We start from the raw sequence: 26,348 nt of genomic DNA, 5'->3' as shown, positions 1-26,348 counted from the left end.
ACCAAAGGGGTCATGATAATCTATTATACTGTATGTCTGACAATTACTTGTTCAACAAAGAGTGTTGATTTATTAAAGCAACAGTTGGATTCCAGATGAGGCCTTTTGCAGATGTATGAGCAGCTATAGTAAGCTGTTGGGGTTATTTTAAATTGGGACCTAATAACCTTTTTATTGGTCTATGAGTATCGTATTTGAACTCCAGATGAAAAGGTTAGGACCTCCATCATGTTTTCATTGCTGTCTGTATCAATATTTGGGAAATAACTTTTTCAATCTGTACTGGTTACCATTGTTACCAATAAAGAAAAAAAAAAGGAAATCTACAAACTTACATTTGTTACCAGAATAGATTTGAGAAGAAATCTGAGTGGGGTCACTTGTTCTCATGGCAACTGCTTCAGTTGATTTTGAGGTTTCCTCTCACTTCATGTTGTGTCTATGGAACGGGAAGTGAGAGGACATCTCCACGATAGGGAAACAGACAACATTAAGTAACCTTTAAGAGATTTCATCTAACATCTTGTTGTGTCTCCAGGACAGAAAGTGAGGGGACACCTCCCTATGGTGATACATCAATAAAAAACTTTAATGATTTTTTTAGCATACAAACAGAACTGGTAATTATATGGAAGATTTTATCTCACTTCCCATTGTGTGCCGCTGGCAACAATCACATGAAAAATCCAAGAGGCTGGTTGTACCCAAGTTGATCGTTGATTGTAGTTGCCCATACATGGTTTGAATCTCTGTCAGTCTCTGCTGAACTGGGCAAGATTCAAACTGTCTATGGCCAGCTTTACTTCAATGGGGGACACAGACAACACTAAAAATGTCCTGAGAGTTTTTAACTGGAAACCTATTTTGGAATTAAAGGGATAAAGGGATAAACTAGTTCAGAGCGAATTTAGGGGACACTCTGAGTCTAATCCATGCAAGTACAAGGGTACATATACTGTATGTATGGGTCTTGCCACTATTGTAAATATATGTATATATATCATGATCCCATTCTACCCAATGGTATTAAATTCAAGGCAAGACATTTTGTGAATTGCCGCACGAATGGGATTGTCTATCTCTTGTTGTGTGATTGCAAGTATTTCTATGTTGGGAAAACTAAGCTTGAATTCTGGAGACGCATATATCAACATACTAGAAGTATGCGTAAATTTGATCCCGAGCTACCTTTGGGACGTCATGTCTCCCTGGTGCATTCGGGAAAATTTCCCAAAGTAAAATTCCTTGCCCTTGACCGTGTCCATCCCAGCTCCAGGGGTGGAGACTGGAATAAGCGTCTCCTACAACTGGAGCTGAGATGGATCTACCTTTTAAAGGCAACTGAACCTCCAGGTTTGAACGAGACAGTCTCCTTCAAGCCATTCCTGGAAGGTTTCAGTTCTGGTGGCATGGAAAAATAAAGCATCTCGTATGTCTCCTTTCTTGCTTTGTGGTCTTGGGGACATTTTTTGTGACATTGACTATAATTCCCTCAAATCTGATGATCTGGTATTCATTGAGTTGCCGTTTTTGTCAGTCCTCTCCCTATATGCCAGATACCTCTTCCCCTCATAATATGTCTGTGTATACTGTGTAAAAAAACGGGGACTGTTCCCACCCACTCACACTGAAAACCAACTTAATTAATATATTCTCCTGTCTCAGTTACAATCAGATACTTCTCCATTTTTCATTTTAGGTGAAACATACCTCCCATTTTCTTTATTATTACAATATGAATCATGCATTTTTATCCCTTTATGGGATTTTGCATGCTCTTTAATCCTTTTGGGTGGTTTTTGTGCGCCCCTGTGCATTTATCCAGCCTGGCACGGTCAGAGGGATCCACGATTGGATCCCTCTCCCTGGCAGTGCAGTTTCTCCATTGCTGACATCTCCATGGTGTCAACTGCGCTTCCTGTTGACACCGCCGTCCGCGTCATCACGCAGCGGCGATGTCATTTCCGTGCCGGTGGGACGTGCTCTGCCGTCCACGCCCCCCTGCGTGATGACGCATATTGTCATGCGCCTAAGCGTTTGGGGGCTGGCCCGGCGAGCACCGCCCAGGGAGCCCGCAGCTGGCGACAGGTGGCCGGCAATCGTGTTGATTGTTTTCACCTGCATTGCACACTATAACTTTCAGCTCCCAGCGATGGTCAGTTGTGTCATCCATCACTGGGAGAAGGAAGCTACACAGACTGTGTTATTGGGGCTTACTTAACATTCAGGTAGGAACATTTGGAGATCATTATTTGACTTCTAAGAGATTTCTATACAATCTACCTTGTGTCCAATATATGTGATTAAGTTCTCCGTCAATTACAACAGATTGTGCTGATGTTAAACCATCTATTCAGCCGATCTGAGAATATCTTGCTCATTTATTAATATATGCAGTATCCTTGTAGACTCATTTTCTGGTCTTTAAACCATGGCCGGTTTTTTAACCATATTTCTGTGATTAATCTTTCTAATTAAACATACAAACACATACAACATATGTATTGGGCCCTACTTTTTTGATATTTATATATATCCAGATACCTTTATTGTCTGGATATTTAGTATATGTGCACAGTGTATTTATTATACACTTTCTATATTTGCAGTCATACATGCTTTGTCTCTACCGGATCTGCTAAGCATTACTGGACTCCAGCTGTGTTAAGTGTATTCGGGACGCACAATCCACCTGCTCCTTCTCTTCCCTTCATTTGTGAGACATATATATCCATATATATTCCACCTTCCAAATATACTGCGCTTTGTGGGTTTCAACAGTTCCTTGTTTTTAAAAAGCAGCAAGCTTCTTTGTATGCTCATATGTGAATCAGCCATGTAAGTGTGTCTTATCTTCTATACAATCAATGACGTCTTTGTATTTGTAATAAAAGATATGTATACATGAAATATGTATATTTAGCTATCATATGTGACATATATGCCTTTCTAACACTTACAGAAAAAAAACTCCAGTATAATCCCTGAAGAAGAGGTGTCAAACCTCGAAACGTTGGACATTATATCTGGTTTGGATGGTTGAGTCACATTACTTGCATATATATATCACAGCTTGCTAAAAAAAACATTTTTATCCTGACTTCACTGTATTTATTTATTGTATTTTTGAATATGTAATAAAATTTATAATTTTATATCAATACGTTGTATCAAACATTTTAGTGTGCCTAAAAAGTCCCACCCTTAGGGGAATCTACAATTTTTCCTAAACTTTCTTAATCAATATTAACTATTTTTAATCATTAGCTGCAAGACTTGGCAAATAGATAATAAGGTATAATATATATACTTTTTCTTTTCAATGTGTTTTATTTTGTTATAAAGAGAGGTACATGTAGATGCCCAAAAGATGAAGAACCAGAATATCAACAAAAAAGTGATCATATCAAAAGTGATTCAAACAGAGAGGTGTTATTTAGTCAATAAAGCAAAACAATGAAAGGAGTGGAAATGGCAGAAGGACCTTGGTAACTAACCAATAAATCCACTGTTGAAGAATTGGGTTCCAGGAGGAATAGAGATAAGGGGAGGAGAAAGATGAGAAGACTGAGACAGGTTGGCCTGGGAGCAAGCCCGCACTAGTGCCCCCATAGAAAGTGGCTTTCTATGGTGGCACTCAATGAAGAGGAGGAGCTAGAAGCAACGGCAGGAAACACGATAAGAGGAGGAACGGGGCTGCTCTGTGCAAAACCATTGCACAGAGCCAGTAAGACATGTTTATTATTTTAATAAAAAAAATAAAAACAAAACAAACAAGAGCTTAGACCCGGGGGCTCCAAACTGTGGCCCTTTGCTAGCCTTTACACTGCCCTTGGGGCACTATTCTTCCCATTGATATGAGGCACTATTCCTCCCACTGACACCAACAATGGGGCACTGCTATTTCCATTGATAGCAACGATGGGGCACTATTCCCCCCACTGATACCAATGATGGGGCACTATTCCTCCCACTAATACAAATGATGAGGCACTACTCCAGCTACTAACCACCAGTGTTGCCAACCCCCCTAACGAAAATTTATTGACAGGACACCAACATTTACAAACGGCACCAATTTTTTACTGGCAAAAATCATGAAATTTACTGGCAGAGCCACATTTTTTACTGAAACTGCATTAAAGTACCTAAAATGGCCGTTTTCAGTGCTAAACAGTGCAAATATCAATATTTAAACTATAAACATATAGTTAGTGCTATTAACAATATGTTTAAGTTAAACAAACGTCAAAAACCATATTTTTCCATTTACATGAAGGTCAGGTTAATAAAACACAGACAGCACAGAGTTCCCCCATACATCAGAGTCGACAGGATTCCCCCTTACAGTGCAAGGGGGAATGCTGCAGATCATAATCTAAGGGGGAACTCTGATGTAAAGGGGAATGCTGGGAACTCTGATGTGGGGGGGGGACTCTGGCGGCCAGAGACCAACTTCCATGGAGTAATTACACAAAGGTAAGGGGGATGGGGTTACTAATATATGGGGGAACCTTTATACCAGTGCTCCCTTACATTATTGTATTCAGCTCCCCACCTCAGACTGGCCTGGCAGCCCTGTCACTGACCTCCTCTGTGCACCGTGCAGGGCTCAGTCAGGCGGTGCTCTCCGGGCTCCATTTAGACAGTTCTGGTTTTATCTTATAGTCTCCTCTCCACAGTCTACACACATCTGACTCCTCCTGTGATCCCCATATGGGGGATCTCACTCTTGATTCCTCTCAAGACTCCCCCTCAGAGACTGCAGACATGATACAAGTCAAGAGATGGTCAGAGATTGTGGACATGATGCAAGAGATGGTTAGAGGCTGTGGACATGATACAAGGAGATAGTGAGAGATAACTAACGTGATACAAGGCAAGAGATGGCCAGAGATTGCAGACATGATACAAGAGATGGTTAGAGGGTGCGGACATGATACAAGGAGATAGTCAGAAATTGCGGATATGATACAGGAGGTGGTTAGAGGCTGCAGACATGATACAGGAGGTGGCCAGAGGCTTCAGATATGATACAGGAGGTGGTTAGAGCCTGTGGACATGATACAGGAGGTAGTTAGAGGCTGCGGACACAATACAGGAGGTTGTTAGAGGCTGTGGACATGATATAGGAGGTGGTTAGAGGCTTCGGAGATGATACAAGAGGTGGTTAGAGGCTGCGGACATGCTACAGGAGGTGGTTAGAGGCTGCGGACAAGATACAAGAGGTGGTAAGAGGCTGCAGACATGATGCAGGAGGTAGTTAGAGCCTGCGGACATGATACAGGAGGTGATTAGGGGCTGTGGACATGATACAGGAGGTGGTTAGAGGCTGCGAAGATCATACAGGAGGTGGTTAGAGGCTGCGGACATGATACAAGAGGTGGTTAGAGGCTGCAGACAAGATACAGGAGGTGGATAGAGGCTACAGACATGGTACAAGAGGTGGTTAGAGGATTCTGACATGATACAGGAGATAGCCAGAGATTGTGAACATCTGTGATTCTGTAAAATTTCACCACTGCCATTCCTTTCTGGTAACCTCTGTGCCTCCTCAGTCCTCAAGTTTGGACATCATATAGATAGCAACCAAACCATATATGGATGGATGTTGCAGGAGTCTGGGGGTGGGAGTCTACAGCAGCTATGGATGGTGCAGGGGTACAGTGCCATGGTGGTGGTGGGACTCCCCACAGGCTCTTACAACCATGGTGTGGGCGGGGGTCTGGATGGATAGATGTTGTAGGGGTCCAGTGGTGGGAGTCTCCAGCAGCCATGGATGGTGCAGGGGTACAGTGCCATGGTGGTGGTGGGAGTCCCTACAGGCTCCTACAGCCATGGTGCAGGCCTTGTGTTCGGTCTTGTGCCCACTGACTTGCTGTCGAGAGCCGAGACCGAGTCAATGGTGACTGCCATGACATTCATTCAAAAATCGCTCCAGGCTGCGCCATTACGACACTGACTCACTTCGCATGTGCCCACCCAGGTGAAAATGGCCAAGCATGTACGAGCTTACCCGAACCTGGTAGGCTTATGAACTGCGCATGAGCAGTTTCACTGTCGGCCTGTAGTCATATTTTTAACGGGTGCTACTGCCTGTAACAGACATTAATAGGCAGCCCAAAAATGGGTTGAAATTTACGGCTGCTTGTAAATTTACAGGCGATTGTCAACACTGCTGACCACAAGTTATGAAGTCATGTTTATTTTCACTGATGCTGGGCCATTTTCTATCCCTGCTGGCCACAATCTAGCCCCCCTAAAGTCTGAAGGACAGTAAACTGGCTCTTTGTTTGCTTTAACACTTTACTGGTTAAACTAGATGGATGTGTGTCTTTTTTCAACCTGACTAACTATGTAACACGTTCCTTTTATATAAAGCACCATAGTGGTTAGATTATGTCAGATACCATGAGGTTTTTTTCACAAACTTTTACAACTCCCTCTTGTTCCTACACAAGCAACATTTGACTTGACACATTTCATGAAACCATGGTGATTGGACTAAGTTACTTGTGTGTCTATAAATGTTGGTGTTTATTGATAAGAAGCTCAGCAGCCTAGCAACATAGGACAGTAAAGGCAGCCCTTTATTTTAAAGTGTAAAAGCAACATTGTAATGTAGCAGTTGCTACATTTTTCAGGCAGATCTGTCATTTCTTAAAGCCCAACTCTGGGCAGTTTTTTTTTATGTAAATGGACCCCAGGCACACTATAAAAATAAAAAATGACTTGGTTACAATACTCACAATCAATCCGGAGCAGTCTTCTGCAGTATTTATCTTTGGGCACAAGATGTCCTTGGTATTCTGGGTTGCATTATGCCTAGCGGACATACTACAGTTGAATAATCATCATTAGTGATGGATGAACATTGGCCGAGGCGGTTCGCGAACATCAGCCGCAAATTTTCTCAAATGTCCGCGAACCACAAGTTCGCGCGGGCTCTATTGACTTTAATGGGAGGTGAACTTTAAAAACCTTTAGGTCATATTTGCAGCCACAAAAGACTTACTAGCTGTGCACAAATAGTCCCAGCACATGGACAATGTCATAACAGAAGTATTGCAATTGTAAAAGTTGCCCTAAAAATTTTATTTATTTTTTTTTACAGCAAAAAAATGTATTTATTTTTTCATAAATCAGCCAGAACTGACATCAGCCGGTAAATACATGTCAAATACATATAGAGTCCATTCACACATCTGTAAAATGGGTCCGTATCCATTCCACAATTTGGCGGGACGTTTACAGACCCATTGATTTTCAATTCCAGTCTGAAAAAATAGGCATTCACAGGATAAAGAAGTAAGTGTAGGCCCCAAAAATTAGCCCACATGTGTTTACCTGACAGCTAAGAACGTTGTATTCTGTGGCTGGAGGTACATTAGGCATTCACAGGATACAGAAGTAGGTATCGGCCAGTATAGGCCCCAAAAATGAGCCCACATGGGTTTACCTGACAGCTAAGAACGTAGTATTTAGTGGCTGGAGGTACATTAGGCATTCACAGGATACAGAAGTAAGTGTTAGCCAGTATTGGCCCCAAAAATTAGCCCACGTGGGTTTACCTGACAGCTAAGAATGTTGTATTCTGTGGCTGAAGGTACATTAGGCATTCACAGGATACAGAAGTAAGTGTCGGCCAGTATTGGCCCCAAAAATTAGCCCACATGGGTTTACCTGACAGCTAAAAACGTTGTATTCTGTGGCTGAAGGTTCATTAGGCATTGAAAGAAAAAATAATTGTCAGCCATGAAAGGCCCCACAAATTAGGCATTCAATGGACATGAAATGCCTTTTATGCCACTGTATTTAGCGAAGACAAGGACCAGGAATTTGTAAACAGTGTGAAGGCGCTTAGTCCTACAAAAAGTGGAAAGGCTAAAAAATATTATATCTGCTGCCCCAGAATTTTAAAAGTATGAAACTAATAAAAATGATTATCGATGACAGATTTGAGAGGCGCTGATATAAAAACTGTTATATAACTTTACTGTAAATATTGAAAATATATACTTAAAAAAGTGATGAAGTGTATATGCTAGACAGTGTTACATATAAGCATGAAGCGGATACAGTGCTACATATAAACATGAATCGGATGAACATCAATATCAAAAAATTAATTCATGTGCAATTGTGCAATATGTGCAAATGACGCAATAAATGAATATATAAATTGTATATAAGACTAATAAAGTTCTATAGTGTGACACTAATAGTCAAAACAATTATGACTCAAAGTGACAAAGTGTGAATCACTCAAATGTAATGGTTAACCGTGCAAATAATGTGCTCTTATGAACAATGGTAAAGTCCATATAGTGGTGTTAAAGGTGGACAAGAAGTGTCTTGTAAGGTGAACTTAAATCATCCAGGTGTACTCAATCTGTGATTCAGTGATCCAGTGAACAAGGAGTGGATAGTATAATGCGCTCACCAGAAAGATGTGGGTCTCACAGACCCTGCAGGCATTTGGATTTATATAAATCACTCTTTAATCCTCCTCCATCAATCCCTTTCAATAGGACGTACGGTCATCACCAGATATTCACCAGGGGGATACGGTATTCACCAGGGGTTCGCCAGGCTTCAAGGAATACACTGCACCACTTATCTCCCAGCAATACTAAACCAAAAAACCAGTATGGGATCTCTAGATAGAAGACTCAATGGGGGAATGCAGGAGACAGGAAGCCAGGGATAGTGTGATACTGTTTTAATGACATAAAATCACAAATAAAATAATAGAATGGGTGCTTACATTGTAAGGTGCCTTCCTAACACCAGAAAGAAAGCTCTTAGGGGTTCTGAAACGTCGCTGTTCCTGTCTTCCAGCAGGTGAGTTCAGGGCTCACAGGAGTAGATTGCGGTGATGGCGTGCGTTCCGCCATGCGTTCCGCCGCTTAGGAAGTGACGTGTGAAGGTCAATAGTTCGGCTTTAGACCACAATGCATTTTGCAATCTGTGCGTCTTCAGGAAAGACTTTCCTTTTGGATTGCTACTCGCAACTGTCTCTCTGTGACTGGAAATTCCTCTGCCAGCGCACGCAAAAGCAGAATGCAGCATTTCTCGCAGCAAGGCCTGGAAGTGCTGCATTCTGACCGCCCTCTGTGATGCTGGTAACATTTCCGCCATTTTTTGTTTGTATCGGGGGTCTAAGTACGTTGCCACCCAATACTGGTCCTTGCCCTTTATGCTTTTTATACGGGGGTCCCCCTTAAAACACTGGAGCATGAAGGCCCCCTTTTGCACTAAACTGGAAGCAGTGTAGTGGCCTGGCTCCAGCTCATCATCCAGGATAATGTTGTCCTCGTTCTCCTCCCCCCATCCACGGATAACACCAGGGTTCTTAGAAAGGTTTAAAGCATGCTCTTCTTGCTCCTTCTCATCCGCCCCAGCACCATCCTCCTCTGACTCCTCTTCAGACTCCTGTTGTTGACTTCTCTCAGATGGAGTAGCACCCACTGGGAATTCATTCTACATTGCGACTTCCTCATCTTCCTGCTCCTGCTCCTCGACGGCTTGATCAATGACACAACGCAATGCACGCTCAAGAAAGAAGGCGTAAGGTACGATGTCACTGATGGCGCCCTGGCCGTGACTGACCAGTTTGGTGATCTCATCGAATGAATGAACGAATGAAAGAACCTGTCCTGCCGCAGAGTTCGTACAGGTAGTCGTTAACTGCATGTTTCTGCTGGAGCAGCCTATCAAGCATATGCAACGTAGAGTTCCATCGCGACGGGCAGTCACAAATAAGACGCCTGACGGGCAGGTTGTGTCGCCGCTGAATGTCAGCAAGGCGAGCCATGGCTGTGTAAGATCTTCTGAAATGGCCTGAGATTTTCCTGGCCTGCCGCAAGACGTCCTGGACCCCGGGGTATTTGGCAACGAATCACTGCATGACCAAGTTCAGGACGTGTGCCATGCATGGCACGTGTGTTATTTTGCCCTGTTTCAGCGCGCTCAGCAGATTGGCACCGTTGTCGCACACCACTTTACCAACTGTCAAATTGAGTGGTGTCAGCCACTGATTTGCCTGTGAAAACAAAGCTGAAAGGAGTGCAGGACCAGAGTGGCTCTTGGCTTCCAGGCACAACAGACGCAGCACAGCATGGCAACGTCTCACCTGGCATGTGGAATAGGTTCTGGGGATCTTGGGCGGCGCAGCGGAAGAGACGGTAGCAGCGGAAAAGGAGGAGTCAGCCGAGGAGGAGAGGGAGGATGGAGGAGGAGGAGAAGAAGAGGCAGGCATGCATGCAATCCGTGGCAGTACAACCAAATCTACCACGGGTGCCACGGATTACATGCTTGACGGCCTTTAGAAGGTTCACCCAGTGGGCAGTAAAAGTGATATACCTTCCCTGCCCGTGTTTTCTAGACCATGTGTCTGTGGTCAGATGTATCTTGGCACCAACACTGTGTGCCAGAGATATATTCACTTGCCGCTGAACATGGCCATACAGCTCTGGAATGCCCTTCTGCGAGAAATATTTCCTGCCTGGGACCTTCCATTGTTGTGTTCCAATGGCCACAAATTTACAAAAGGCCTCCGAGTCCACCAGTTGATATGTCAGTAGTTGGCGGGCTATCAGTTCTGACAAGCCAGCAGTCAAACGTTGGGCAAGAATGTTATCCGGCGTCATCATTTTTTTCCACTCCAACATTTGGGCAACAGAAGCCTGCCTTTTTCCAGAACAACGTGATGACGGCATCATGGAAGGTGGAGTGGAGGACAATTGTGAGGAGAGAGAAGAAGGAGAAGGAGAAGTGGCTGGACGGTAAAAGCCTGGAGTGTGGCTTTTGTGGGTTCTCCCACTTGGCTTGGTGATGGGAGTTCAGGTGTCTTATTAAGGCGGTGGTCCCTAGGTGAGTGTTGGGCTTACCATGACTTATGCGTTGACTGCAAAGGCTGCAGATGGCAAAACTGTTGTCAGCAATGGACACATTAAAAAAAGCCCACACTGCGGAGCCATGTGTCGGCGTCCTGGGAGCGCCAGATGTGACTCTACATGGTTGATGGCTCGCTCCTGATACATTTGCAGTCTGCTTTGTACCTCTTGTGCATTGCAAATTCCGCCTGCCTCTCCTCCCTATCTGCTGGTCTGTCTCTCCCTCTGAACTCCCCTCCTCTTCCTCTCTTGTGGCTACCCACATGACGTCCATAGACACATCATCATCCACGTCACCTTCCCCACCACTAACATTCGAGATATCAGAGTAGGCAGCAACAGCGGGGACCAACCTCCTTGGGCTGATCTGGGTACTGTCGTCAGACTGCTGAGTGGCAGCTGTTGCTACCTCCTCTTCCTGATCCGATGCGTACAATGGCTGCGCATCGCAAATGTCTTGTGATGGATTGGAAAATAATTCCAGTGACTCAAGCGGAGGGTATATGGTGGTGGTGTTTGTGGTGGTGTCTTTGGGGGTGCACACAGCAGAGAGTGAAGAGGGTGCAGATAGAGAGGATGAGGAGGTTGCAGAAGAGGAAGGCTGAGTGAGCCACTCAACCAAATCTGGTGCGTCCTTTGACGTAATCAAACGCATCTTCTGAAACTTCACACTTTGGCTCCGGCCTACTGCTCCTGCCCTACCCCTACCACCCCTGCGGAAGGGCCTGCCTCTTCCTCTCCCTGCCATTTTTTAAATTACCCTGTGACAAGTGTCTCTAGAGAATCGCAGTATATCTGGAAAAAGGTATATAACAACCTGCTTCAATCTGTGGTATTGGGGGGCCACAGGTTTATCACACTTTGTTCTACAAATAATTGGCCAGAAACTATTGTTACTGCATGTAGCACAGTTAACACAGCAAAAGAGGCCAAATTTTTGCAGGACTAAAATACACTCTTAGAAATGTAAACTGTTAAATAACACCCCACTTCAATATGTGGTATTGGGGGGACACTGGTTTATCACACCAGTTGTTCAAAAAATTGGCCAGTGAGTTTGGCACTGTGTGTATCAGAGCTAACACAGCAAAAAAGGCAATATTGTTGCAGGACACAAATACACTTATGAAAGTATACTCAGATAACACCCCACTTCAATATGTGGTATTGGGGGGGCCACTGGTCCATCACACCAGTTGTACAAAAAATTGGCCAGTGAGTTTGGCACTGTGTGTATCAGAGTTAACACAGCAAAAGAGGCAATATTGTTGCAGGACACAAATACACTTATGAAAGTATACTCAGATAACACCCCACTTCAATATGTGGTATTGGGGGGGCACTGGTCTATCACACCAGTTGTGCAAAAAATTGGCCAGTGAGTGTGGCACTGTGTGTATCAGAGTTAACACAGTAAAAGAGGCAATATTGTTGCAGGACACAAATACACTTATGAAGTGTGAGGGATTAGCTCGGTGGCGGGTGTGGATGACCCCTTTGGGGGGTTAGTTACACAGGGAGATAGCCGAGAAGTGGTTGCAAACAACAGTTTGGTTTATTCTTGCAATTTACTTCACACAAGTGCAAGCCTCAAAAACATCAAAATAAAAATAAAACACAAAATAAATCCTTGCCACGGTGGGCAGCTACCTTCTCACATACAGGAACCTACCTACGGAGTCTGTCTCCAACCTACTGTTGGGCAAACTTTGCTGATCCTACAGCAGACACTCCATAGTCCATGTTTTTTCTTCACACAACAAATGTCCATTGAACATGTCCCTTTTCCTCTTCACATTGAACATGTCCCTTTTGCTCTTCACATTGAACATGTCCCTTTGCTTGTCTCTTCACATAGCAAACAGTTCATTTATTTCTTCCACATAGAAATAGTTCATTTTCTCTCCTTGAGAAGTCTTCACACTTTTTACCCTCCTCAGCGCACATCGCTCCAGGAGGTCTTCTCCCATGCTCACACAGAGTCGGGAGGCACACGTCTGACTGTCCTCCTCTCCCCAGCTTCACACAGCGTCAGGAGGCAGCAATCCTTCTCCCAGGCTTCACACAGCGTCGGGAGGCACACATCTGACTGTCCTCCTCTCCACAGCTCACACAGCATCAGGAGGCAGCAATCAATAGACTTCCTTTGGACAAATTATAGAGGCCTTAACTTCCTCATTCCGAACAGCTGAAGGCCTTTCAACTTCCTTAAGCCGTCCTGGCTACCTTTTCAGCCGACACCCTATAGTAATTGGTGAATTTTCTAAACCAGGTGAAAATGTATCTCCTGTCTGTGACTACATCCACAGATTTACCTGACTTCCTGTCACATACCTCCCCTCTTGTTTCAACCCTAGGGTTGGGACACATTTTTCCAGGCACGCATGTGTCAGGCACTTCTCTTGACTCTCACTGATAAGCCTCCTAGTATCTTCAAGCTTCAGGATGAAACTGTTTCTGTCATCTTCATTGACAGATTTCTCATAAATGTCAGACAACTTGTCCCTCATCTCATATACACATTCTTCAAATGCATTTTTGGCATCATTTCGCTCCTTCTCATTTCTGTCATCTTCATTGACAGATTTCTCATAAATGTCAGACAGCTTGTCCCTCATAACCATCTGTCCTATCCACCAAGAAGGACCGTGATCCATAGGCAACTCAATTGTGCTAGTCTTAATGTCTTCAATATTCTTGAGCTTAGCTTGGTCTCTGCAATCAATAAATGATTTCCACAAAACCTTGAGATCCTCTGCTTCACCTGGCTTTGTTCCAAGAAATGTCTGTACTTTATCAACTTTCCTTCCACCATCATATGGGTCAAAGGCAGTAGCTTCATTAATTAGCCGTAGACAGTTGAATCCAGCGATCTGGGTGGTATCCATTACAGACCTCCTCTCATCATCAGTGAAGAAGCATGGAACTGCAACACAGTCTATTACAGGTTTCTTCAATGCACTTTCTGCTATTGCATTACTTTTCCCTTGTAGCTCCTTTTCTTTATCTGAACTCCACATGGAATGTATCTCAAGATCACGATCAAACTTCTGCCACCTGTCTTTCACCAGTTCCATTTTGGAAATATTCCCTGAAAGGCACTTGAAATTCATTTGCTTCACGTTTTCACCAACAGCCTTAGTTTTCTCCACTAGGTGGTGTTAGCTTTTTTCTCCAAGCCTTATATCACTTGCTTTAGTTTTCTCCACTAGGTTTTCAGCCTGAACTTAGAAATCCTCACATTTCTTACACAGCTCCTTTGTTTGCTGAAGCTCTAATGATACATTTTCCAATGCTTGAAGTTTTGGAAGGAACGGTTTATTCCAATGGGGTGATTCAAGCCACATGTCATCACATTTCTGAGGCTCACTCAGGACAGACCCCAAAACACTGATCCTTTTAAAAACTGCATCAGGCACACTATCCCCTCTTTGGGACAGATCCTCTGTTGCCTGTAATTCCTCTTCAAGTTCTTCCAACTGAATCTTCATCTCTTCCACTTGCTGTGCTAAGGCTCGCTTAGACTTTTCTAGCTCATGAACGCTTTTTCCAACATCATCCTTGGAGCTTACCAAATCTTCCATTTCTGTACGCAGCAGTTTGTTAACTCTTTCTAGTTCAACCTTACACTCTAGAGCTTCCTCCAAGGAGCGAGCCAAGAACAGGGCTTTGCTCTCTTTATCACGCGCCTCCGCTTCTGCACGGTCGCGTTCTTCTGTATACTTTGCAGACACAGTCTTCTCCTCACCAAGCATCTGATCAAACTTCTTTTTCACATCTTCAACATTCACTAATGAACCAACGCTTTCTTCCATGCTTTTTTTCATATCTCCTATCTGAGCTTGCAATGTTGCGACTTGCTCTGATAGGTTTTTCTTTGCTTCCTCCTCCTCTTTTAATTGTTCCAGGAAGCCATTTTTCTCATCTTCCATTTGTTTGAGCTGTGTGCTAAAACTCAGCCTTTGACACCTCTCTTCCTGTAAGAGTTCCTGAGTGTCTTGCATCTGCGATTCCAAGATAGAGAAATCTTTGGCAATTTCTCTAGATTTTCTGTCTGCTTGAGAAAGCTGATTTGTGACATTGTCCAACTCAACCTGCAGTTGGCTTGCCTTCTCTGACAGCCTAGCACACAATCGGTCACCTTCTGACACCTTGACTTGCGATTCCTGCAGCTGTGCCTCTATTTTTTTTCTCTTGTGTTCAGAATCTCCTTTCCCTGCATAAGAGCCTTCACCTCATTGGCTAGATTCTGGGAATGAGACTGTAATTCTGCCACACAGGCTTTTTTCCTTTAACTGCTGCTGGACACGTTGGGCTTCATCTTTCCAACTTTCACAGTCCGTACGCAATTCATCTACCACATTGCTCAAAGTGGTGAGCTCATACACAGTACTCAGTAATTTAGCCTCTCTCTCACTTTTCTCCTTGTCGCTGAGAGACAATGTCGTTTTCAGAGCGACAATCTGTTCTTGCGCCTCCTGCAGGTCTATTTTTGTAGCTTCCAAAGACTGAAGACTTTTTTTCAGCTGATTACGCAACTCCAACATATCACCCATACTTTGCTTCTGCAAAGTCTGAATTTCATTTTCCTTTTCCATGAGGATGGTATCTTTCTCCATTATAGTCTCTCTACGTTTTTGCAACTCGGAAAAAAGAAGAGCAGTGGATTCTTCCCACTGTAACACCTGAGCTTGCAGGTTTCTATGCTCCATCCTAAGCAACTCCAGGGCTTGTTCCTTTTCTTCCATTTTCCGTTTTAAGGCATCCAGCTCAGCCCTGCACACATACTCGGTTTCCTCCAAACTGATGGCTTCCATTTGCTGCTGGCGTCTCTGTTTCCAGCCTGCCATGCTCTCTTGGTGAGCCTTTTGTTGAGCTGCAAAGCTCCGCTGATAATCCACATTTGCCCCAGTGTTGCTAGGGACAACAACCTTTCCCTTTAGCAGATTCTGTTCAGGCATGGATGGGGCTCGTTCAGACGGTAACATCCCCTCCATCCATAGAATCCGGTCTCTCATTTCAGCTATCTTTGCATCTTTCAGGCATTTTGACCGCCTCATCTTCAATAACTTCACAAACAAACTTTTCACAGTCCAGCAAAAATTTTTGAGACCACTGTCTCTTTAAAACTAGTAGTTTTTCTCTCTCTTGCAGGATCTCCTTTCCTGCAGACACAGTTTGTGCAGTCTCATGCACCAGACAAAGTTCATCAAAAATTTTGAGACCACTGTCTCTTTAAAACAAGTAGTTTTTTCTCTCTTTTAGGATCTTCTCTCCTGCACACACAGATTGTGCACTCTCATGCACCAGACAAAGCAAAGTCCATCAAAAATTTTGAGACCACTGTCTCTTTAAAACAGATGAACTTCTTTGCAGGGATTTCTGCTTCTGCCCAATGCATACCTCCACCATATGTGGGATTGATTAGCTCGGTGGCGGGTGTGGATGACCCTTTTGGGGGGTTAGTTACACAGGGAGATAGCCGAGAAGTGGTTGCAAACAACAGTTTGGTTTATTCTTGCAATTTACTTCACACAAGTGCAAGCCTCAAAAACATCAAAATAAAAATAAAACACAAAATAAATCCTTGCCACGGTGGGCAGCTACCTTCTCACATACAGGAACCTACCTACAGAGTCTGTCTCCAACCTACTGTTGGGCAAACTTTGCTGATCCTACAGCAGACACTCCATAGTCCATGTTTTTTCTTCACACAACAAATGTCCATTAACCATGTCCGTTTTCCTCTTCACATTGAACATGTCCCTTTTCCTCTTCACATTGAGCATGTCCCTTTGCTTGTCTCTTCACATAGCAAACAGTTCGTTTATTTCTTCCACATAGAAATAGTTAATTTTCTCACCTTGAGAAGTCTTCACACTTTTTACCCTCCTCAGGGCACATCGCTCCAGGAGGTCTTCTCCCATGCTCACACAGCGTCGGGAGGCACACATCTGACTGTCCTCCTCTCCCCAGCTTCACACAGCATCATGAGGCAGCAATCCTTCTCCCAGGCTTCACACAGCGTCGGGAGGCACACATCTGACTGTCCTCTTCTCCCCAGCTCACACAGCATCAGGAGGCAGCAATCAATAGACTTCCTTTGGACAAATTATAGAGGCCTTAACTTCCTCATTCCAAACAGCTGAAGGCCTTTCAACTTCCTTAAGCCGTCCTGGCTACATTTTCAGCCGACACCCTATAGTAATTGGTGAATTTTCTAAACCAGGTGGAAATGTATCTCCTGTCTGTGACTACATCCACATATTTACCTGACTTCCTGTCACAGAAAGTATACTCAGATAACTCCCCACTTCAATATGTGGTATTGGGGGGCCAATGGTCTATCACACCAGTTGTACAAAAAAATGGCCAGTGAGTTTGGCACTGTGTGTATACGAGTTAACACAGCAAAAGAGGCAATATTGTTGCAGGACACAAATACACTTATTAAAGTATACTCAGATAACACCCCGCTTCAATCCGTGGTATTGGGGGGCCACAGTTTTATCACACCAGTTCTACAAATAATTGGCCAGTAACTGTTGTCACTGTGTGTAGCACAGTTAACGCAGCAAAAGAGACCAAATTTATGCAGGACTACAATACACTCTTAAAAAAGTATACTGTTAAATAACACCCCACTTCAATATGCGGTATTGGGGGGCCACTGGTCTATCACACCAGTTATAATACATTAAAAGTGCTTTTGTCACTGTTTGTAGTATTGCTGCAGAAACGCTCACCACACCAGTCACAATGCTGCACAGTGCACAATACAAATCCACTATAATATGCTTTCTATATTACAAAGTATATTATACATGGATTACACCCCTATATAGTGCACTGCACACCTATACCAAATAGCAGCCATTAAAATGACTTTTGTGGACCTTAATAGAGCGATTTGCGTCACTGACGATCTGTCCCTGGTGCACACTGCATACCTGTCCCTACACTGACAAAAGACTGCACGCCTATACCATATAGCAGCCCTTAAAATGACTTTTGGGGACCTTAACAGAGCGATTTGTGTCACTGACGATCTGTCCCTGATGAACACAGCATACCTTTCCCTACACTGAAAAGAGACTGCAGACCTATACCAAATACCAGCCCTTAAAAGGACTTTTGTGGATCTTAACAGAGCGATTTGGGTCACTGACGATCTGTCCCTGATGAACACAGCATACCTGTCCCTACACTGAAAAGAGACTGTAGACCTATACCAAATACCAGCCCTGAAAAAGACTTTTGTGGATCTTAACAGAGCTATTTGTGTCACTGGCAATCTGTTGTTGATGCACTCGCCAACCTCTCCCTATGCTGACAAAAAGCAGAATGTGAAATGGCCGCCTGCTCTGGTCTATTTATAAGGTAGGGGGCATGTCCATGTGCTGAAAAGTTTCAATTGGCTGTCCCGTTCCACCTGACGGCTGTGTCATGGGTCAAAGTTCTCCCCAATGTAAACTAATATGGCCGCCGCGAACTACGACATGTGTTCGCAAAGTTGGCGGGCTGCGAACAAGGAAAATTTGCAGCAAACCGCAAGGCCATCTCTAATCATCATGGCCTCACCACCTAAAGGGGCATCAGAACAGTGCCTTTTATTCATAAAGCGGAGTGTGGCACTGATGTGATGACTTTAGCGCCACTCTCCACATCAGCAGAGATGTGTCATCGCCTGGACAAGAGGCAAAGAGAGAAAAAACACCCAGTATGTAAGTTGGCCAACCAGAAGACATCTAAAAAGTGTAAATTTAAAAAAGAGCAAAACATATACAGTATGTGGAGGGTCCTATGGGAGTCGGGGGTTAATTGGGGAAAGAGGGGTTAGGGTGAAATTGGGCCTTGAAGTTTTAGTTCACCTTTACAGAAAAAGCTGAAAAAGATAAACTACCCTCCCTATTGTTCTTTGCTGCAGTTACCTCTGGGGTCATACAGTTTCACTATCCACGCAGACTAGTAAAGCAATTCTGGGGTTTGGAAACTGTGTTTTTCTTCCTCTTCTTTCCCTAGGGATGCCAGAACATAGAAGAACATTGTGATTGGTCAGCACTAGCATATGACTGAGTGGAGGGTGAAACTGTATGACCAACAGAGGTGTCTGCAGTGGGTAACAGGGGGGTGGGGAGGGTGTAGGGTGTTCGTTCCCCTCTTATTTTTTTCTGAAAATTTAAATTCACACTTTAAGCATTAATATGTTCTATACTCTAATTAGAACTTGAGGAAGAAACATGGATAAATGGTGATTCATCTTTATAATCATAGAGCAAGTCCAGCTGAATGTCACTAATCACTACTAGTTATTTTACCAACACTTTAGTGCTGAAGGAAGCTTACAATGAAAGACCAGTATCTGATTTTCACTGATTCCAAAAATATGCTGTGTCTGCAAAGGTTCTGCAAAAAAAAAGTTTTACATGATTTCTGTTTTTGCTGCTTTGCCACTAATATATTTAATTCTCTTATGTTGACACATTGCACCCAGTGAGGGCCCGCACCCTTCCTGTGTGAGAAATGTAAGCCTTTCTAACATACTGATCTGCCAATGTCTTTATTCTTTTCTAAGCTACCTTATCCCTACTACATGGTGTGGTACGTAAATATCAAGCTGGAATATTGGAATATTAATGCTTTGTTGCAGGAATACCTATAAAGTAGCATTGTGATCATACAGTGGATGTTTTTTTACAATTAATTAATGACTTCTGAGGTGCATAGGCCTAGGCAAACCAACTATTATCATAATAAAAAAAACCTGTGCCCTCCCGTATAAGAAACCACACTTACAACCATTGAGTTGGAAAAGGAGCAAGGCCACAGCTTTATTTAACCGGTTGCCAACCGCCCGCCACAGTTATACTGCGGCAGGCAGCCGCACCTGCGCAAACCGACGTAGGTATACGTCGGTCGCGCGCCTGCAGCTAGGGGGCGAGCGCACGCTGAAGGCGGCGCACTCCAACCCCCGCTCATCAGCGGGGACTCCGATGCACGGGGCCGGCGGTTCCAATTGCCGCCTGACACACGCGATCGTTCCCCGCTGAGAGAGAAGAACAGTCAGCTGTTGTAAACACAGCTGACTGTTCTTCTCCCTGGAATGATCACGGAGCGCCTGTGATCCTTCTATATAAGAACACAGGTCTCTGTGATCATTTCACAAGCCACACCCCCCCACAGTTAGAAACACATCCCTAGGTACACATTTAACCCCTCGATCACCCACAGTGTTAACCCCTTCCCTGCCAGTGTCATTATTACAGTAACAGTGCATATTTTTAGCACTGATTACTGTAGTAATGTCACTGGTCCCCCAAAAAGTGTAAAAAATGTCAGACAGGGGTCTGATCTGTACGCCGCAATGTCGCTGTCCCGCAAAAAATCACAGATCGCCGACATTACTAGTAGAAAAAAAAACTATAAAAATGACATAAATCTTTCCTGTAGTTAGTAGACACGATAACTTTTGTGTAAACCGATCAAAATACGCTTATTGCGATTTTTTTTACCAAAAATATGTAGCAGAAAATAAATTGGCCTAGAATGTTAAAAAATTTTGATTTATAATTTTTTTTTTTTGGGAATGTTATATAGCATAATGTGAAAAATATTTTTTTCAGAATTGTCGCCCTTTTTTTGTTTATAGCGCAAAAAATAAAAATTGCACAGGTGATCAAATTTCACCAAAAGAAAGCTCTGTTTGTGGGAAAAAAAGGACATCAATTTTATTTAGGTACAGCGTTGCATGTCCATGCAATTGTCCGTTAAAATAACACAGTGCCGAATCACAAAATATGGCCTGGTCATAAAGGGGGCAAATCCTTTCGGTCCAGAAGTGGTTCATTTCCAACAGAACATATAAACACTTTAAACCAGTGCCAGTCACAGTTGTGAGCATGCTTTAACATTAACAAGACAAATTGCAAAGGGGGCCTGTCCTTACCAGAAGTACTGGACAGACAGCCTTCTTCCAATTTTCAATCAAGGGCATAGCCCATTACCTCAACTTCAAATGCTGGCAAGGTCCAAAAACCGCCACCATACTGAAGGTGTGGAACAGGTGCTGGCTGTGGTGGGTGGTGAAAATATCCAGGTCAATATCATTAAGATGAACACCATCTGGTCTCCATAGATCAAAATTCGCACCCTCTAAATCCTTGTGCAGGACTATGAACCCCCCCCCCCCCCAATTCACCGAACATACTTGGATACCTGGGCATTAACTTTCCTGTGGAAATTTTCCAAACAAGGGCCAGGGATGTCCAGGGACCAAAGCAAGGGAGGCACAATCTCAGACTAAACAAGAACTAAGTTGGTGAAGGCTGCATAACAATAGGCAATATCCTGTTTTATAGCAGAGATGAGGTCCACAGAACGTGTATAATCCACATCAACATCCCTCCACTTTGAAGGATCTAAAAAATGGGCTGGAAACATGTGAAAGAAGACGTAAACACTCCGAGAGGACTTGGGACCAGCGAAGACCACGCAGACCACACCAACGGATCCTGGCGACCTCATACGAAAAGCCCCTTACATTAGTACTTCCCATAGCTCCGAACTTCTGACCTCCAGGAGGCCCAGTAAATAAAGGAATCCCCCGATGATCCAGATCAAGGCCGGATTAAAGCCTAGAATCAGAAAAACAAGTGTGGTCAAACACACAAGGAAAAGCTATAAGATTCCCACCTACCCAAATGCCGTAGCTCTGTATTGGAGAAACCAATGCCAGAAGCCACAATAGCAGTACAGATGCGGAAAGAGTGCATCAAAAAGTCTTGAGAGGGAAGGCCTAATCTGTCGAGGCAACAACCGAAAACCTACAAGAATTGGAACCTGCTCAGGGAGGAAGAATCATCATGAATGAGGAAAGTTGGGGATGGGGGATGGCAGACCCAAAGTGCGAGGCCAGTGAGACCGGGCAAAAGGGGCTCTCACACAAATGCAAAACGTCACGTCTACCTCTGCTGCAGCTGTCTGTTTTTGAGGTACAAAGCAACATGGACACACAGTGTTTAGCAAAAGTCATGACCTCAGTTTTGACACCACATGCCAAGATCTAGATTTAGAAACCAGCTCGCCAATGCGAAAGGCACCAAAAAACACACAGGAGAAAGCAACTCAGAATAGAAGGGTCTCAAAAACCGAGGAACACACAGGGCAACAGCAAAGGGATATTGGAGAGGATATGAAGTGAAACCAGGCGCCGGGAATCTGGGGAATGAGTTGTGTGTCTCCAACCCAGTAAAACACACTGAATAGGAAATTCCTTTGTGACGTCTTCCCAACCAAGGAGCTTGAACCAAAAAGACAAGGCGGACATGGCCGAACTGACCGTGGAACCAGAAGAGTCTTTCTGGAGCAAATACACAAGGTAGGAAAACAAAGCCAGGCATCTATCATGCTGTGAAGTTAGTAAAAACGTACCACCTGCTACTTGAACCCATTCGTCCTAGACCCAGCAGTACAATACCCACGTCCTCGGGGATAGTGCTCGGAGAAGGTCTAACAAGCGTCAGAAATGAGGTTCCAGAAATAGGTCGGACAGGGAAGGCCCCCCAACGGGGGCAACGAAGCCAGGGAGCGGAAGCCATCGAGCTGTAAACGGGAGAGAGCATCGGCAAAATCCTTAGCTCTTCCAGAAAAAGCTTAGCTTTAAACCATATGTTAAAGTGCAAACATCTAAGAACTAGAAAATGCAGTAAGGAAACAACCAGAGGGGATCTAGCGGACTGCTGGTTAACCACCTGAACCATGCTCATATTATCAGACCAGAAAACCACTTGAAGGTTGAGCAACCTCTCGCCCCACAGCTCAACAATGACAATTATCAGAAAAAGATCCAGAAAGGGGAGGTTGTGCAACAGATCCATGTGGGCCCATGAGGCCTGCCAGCACTCTGCAGACCATTCCTATTGTAGGAGTGGTGAAAGGAGAGCCAGATCCCCAAGTCATCCCCCATTCGCTGGAATATACAGACATAATGATCTGGTGCCCTTCATGGACCTTAATAGGCATCTATAAAAGACCCTGCTTTAACTGAAGCTTCTTAGCTCCCTTTGCCAGACAAACTAGGGCTAGGAGTCTAACCAGTTTATTACTGGGCAAATTAAAAAAAACATTGTCACAGTGTCTATTTCAATGTCCAAGAAGAATAAAAAAGGTTGTAGGGGCCCTTAGTTTTGTCAGCCGACAGTGGAATTGCAAGCCGCTCGCAGGTATCCTGAAAATCAGGAAGAAGCTGCTGACATTGGCCACTGCCGGCTGGGCCCCAAAGAGGAAGTCATCTAAAGAATGCAGTAGAGAATGCAGATCAGCCGACTGGCCAACCACCCATTCAAGGAACCTACTAAAAAGCTCAAAGTAATTACAAGGGATCGCACAGCCCATAGGAAGGCACATGCCAAACAATTAGCTTCCTTTAAAGTAGCAATCCAGCAGGTGAAAACACTATGGGTGAACTGGGAGGAGGTGGACTCAATGTCCACCTCGATGCCGTCAATAACCAAGGAACCGGAAGGATATGAAAGGTGGTGTATGGGGCAGAATTTGCCCTCCTCCTTTTTGGGAGCCACATTCAGAGGGGAAACTCTCAAGTTGTGGAAAGGAGGAAAATCAAATGGGCCCTCCATATGCCCCAACTCCAGTTCCTTCCGGAGCTTCTCAGCCACATGTTCAGATTGAACAGCAGACTTTAAATTCGCTGACATGGTAGGCTCATTGGAAGGATAAAAGGGGATCCAGAATCCATGGTCAAACCCATTCCTCAAGATCAAAACTCCTCTATAGAGGGAGTACTGGTTTAGCCAGGGAAGCATCCCCAAGACGTTCACTGGTGCCCTCTGGCTTAGAAAGATCAGGCTTGGCCCCAGGCTTGGGAGGCGGCTATTTCCTCTTCTTGAAGCAACGAATGGCTGGGTGAGCACCTCCCTAAAGTGAGCACATATGCTTAAATCAGCATGCGGTGTACCAAATTACAGTGGCTCTCATTAAACAGTCAGAAGACACCTTTTTTGGGGACAGCCGACACTCCGTGAGAGTGCCAGCCGGCAACTGAAAGGACGACGGCCTGTGAGGGCACGTGAGTAGAAACCACAGGCTGCTATCCTGACAATCAAAACAAAACTCCTTAAGAGCCATCATTTTCTGGTGAAATTGAGTGTCATAGATGAGCCAGCACTGACCCCTATAAACGTTATAGGCACCCCTCATAGGATCCAAGTAAAAAACGAGAGATGAGCCTAACTCAGAAAATCACTTGCAAAGCACCCTGGCATAAACACAGAAACCCTGCAGCCAGTTCCTAAACATCGGAGGAAGCTGTTTAGGTTTGTCACTCTGTACAGTAACGTTGACTCGCCAAGATTTGTCCATTGTCTCTCTATCAGGAGGCACCAGCACGAGCAAGTCAATAAATTTGCAATGCCATATCCTATCCTTGACTTCTGCAGGCAGGTGCATGCCGGTCGGTGACACCGCTCACAAAGGGCCTCCTGCAATGTTCCCTGAACTAGCCACAAGTATTGACATGCCCATGTGGGACAACACAGATTTCACAACTGCGAATATACGTTCGTCTGGCAGGCCTGATACAGCAGCATCACTGGACCTGCCCCACACCAAGTCAAAATCATACTCACCATCATGAGATCCGGGAGACCTGACCACAGCAGCGTCATCCACGGATGGGGCCGGCAGATGCTCACGACATCCAGCTTTGACAGGAACAGCAGGGGACAGTGATTCAGGAAGACAGTACACAGAGAGATCCAAAAGGTGGAGATCCAGCCACTGCCAATGATGTGCACAGGTGGTGGCTAGCTGCGGATGTACAAGAGCAGGAGCAACCCGAGTCCATAGAGGGAGGAACCAGTGCAGGGACAGCTAAGCCTGCTGTGACAGTGGAGTATGGTGCAGCGTATATATCTTCTGCCCAGCGGGGCGCTGGTAAAGTGGATGAACAGCTGGCAGAACCAGTCCACAGTACAGGGGCACAGGCAACATTTGGCTCGCAGTGCAGCAGAGACTGCTCCCACCCTGTCGGGCACCAGAAGCACGGGATCGAACCAGAAGGAGCTTCCAGTACCCTCCGCAATGCAGGGGAAACAGACAGTGTCATGGCACATTAAGCCTCGAGGAGGAGGCTGTCACAGGCAATCCATGAACCGCGACAGACATCCGAGGTGCCCTAGGACTCTGGTAGTGCACTGGCACATGGAACAGCAGAATCCACAGGCGGGAGCCCAAACTGTTCTTACAAAGTTGGGAGCATGAAATTGTCCAAAAATTTCTTTGTATGCTGATTCCTAAGAGTTCCTTTCACTGGAACTAAGTTTGAGGTCAAGACTATGCAGGCCAGTCAAATTCCTCTACCCCAAACTCGCTCATCGATGTCCTTACGGACCTTGCTTTGTGCACTGATGTGCAGTCATTTTGGAACAGGAAGGGGACATCCCCAAACTGTTCCTACAAAGTTGGGAGCATGAAATCGTCCAAAATCTCTTGGTATGCTGACGCCTTAAGAGTTCCCTTCACAGGAACAAAGGAGCCAAGCCCAATCCCTAAAAAGCAACCCCACGCCATAATCCCCCTTCCACCAAATGATTTGCACCAGTGCACAAAGCAAGGTCCATAAAGACATGGATGAGCAAGTTTGGGGTGGAGGAACGTGACTAGAGCTCTTTTCCGGTGGTGAAGATGGTGGGGACAGAGGGGAAAAAGTGCCATCCATTCCAGAAAGCCTTTTGAAAAGGCAAAAAGCCTTTGTGGAAGCCAAGGCCAAAAGGGTCATGAAAATCCTGGCTGAAAAGAAGGCCCGCAAAGAAAAAATGAAGGTAATTTACAAGAGAGCCGAATTCTACTACAAAGAATACAGACAGCTCTACAGGGATGAAGTGCGTCTGGCTAGAATGGCCCGCAAAGCTGGAAACTTTCATTATGTGCCTGCTGAATCCAAACTGACATTCGTCATTAGAATCAGAGGTATCAATGGAGTTAGTCCAAAGGTTCGCACCTTTGTCAAGCTCAACAAGGCTTCTATTAACATGCTGAAATTGGTGGAGCCCTACATTGCTTGGAATTATCCTAATCTGAAGTCAACTAATCTACAAGAGAGGATACCTGAAGATCAAGAAGCAGCATATCTATCTTACTGATAACTCTCTGATTAATAAATACCTAGGGAAACGTAACATCATTTGTGTTGAAGATTTGATCCATGGGAACTACACTGTTGGCTAAAACTTCAAGGCAGCAAAACAATTTCTTCAGGCCCGTCCAATTGTCCTTTCCCAGAGGTGGCATGAAGAAGAAAACCACACACTTTGTAGAAGGTGGAGATGCAGACAACAGGGAAGACTAGATCAAAAGGCTGATAAGGAAGATGAACTAAAAGATTTTCCATGGATGCTTTCCTGCCTTGTCTGTTAACAATGAAATCTACATAAA

The 26,348-nt window shown here is 44.5% G+C and overlaps 1 pseudogene across 1 annotated transcript; it reads left to right on the top strand.

The window, feature by feature from the left end:
- Positions 1-1,163: 1,163 nt before the first annotated feature.
- On the top strand, positions 1,164-26,348 carry LOC309548018 (large ribosomal subunit protein uL30-like; annotated as a pseudogene). Its single transcript has 2 exons — positions 1,164-1,353; positions 25,599-26,348. The product of its transcript is annotated as a large ribosomal subunit protein uL30-like (transcript).

This window comes from Pelophylax lessonae (genome assembly GCF_965119305.1).
Source record: "Pelophylax lessonae genome assembly, chromosome: 2".
NCBI classification, from domain to species: Eukaryota; Metazoa; Chordata; class Amphibia; order Anura; family Ranidae; genus Pelophylax; species Pelophylax lessonae.
This window is presented reverse-complemented; position numbering and strand designations above follow the sequence as displayed.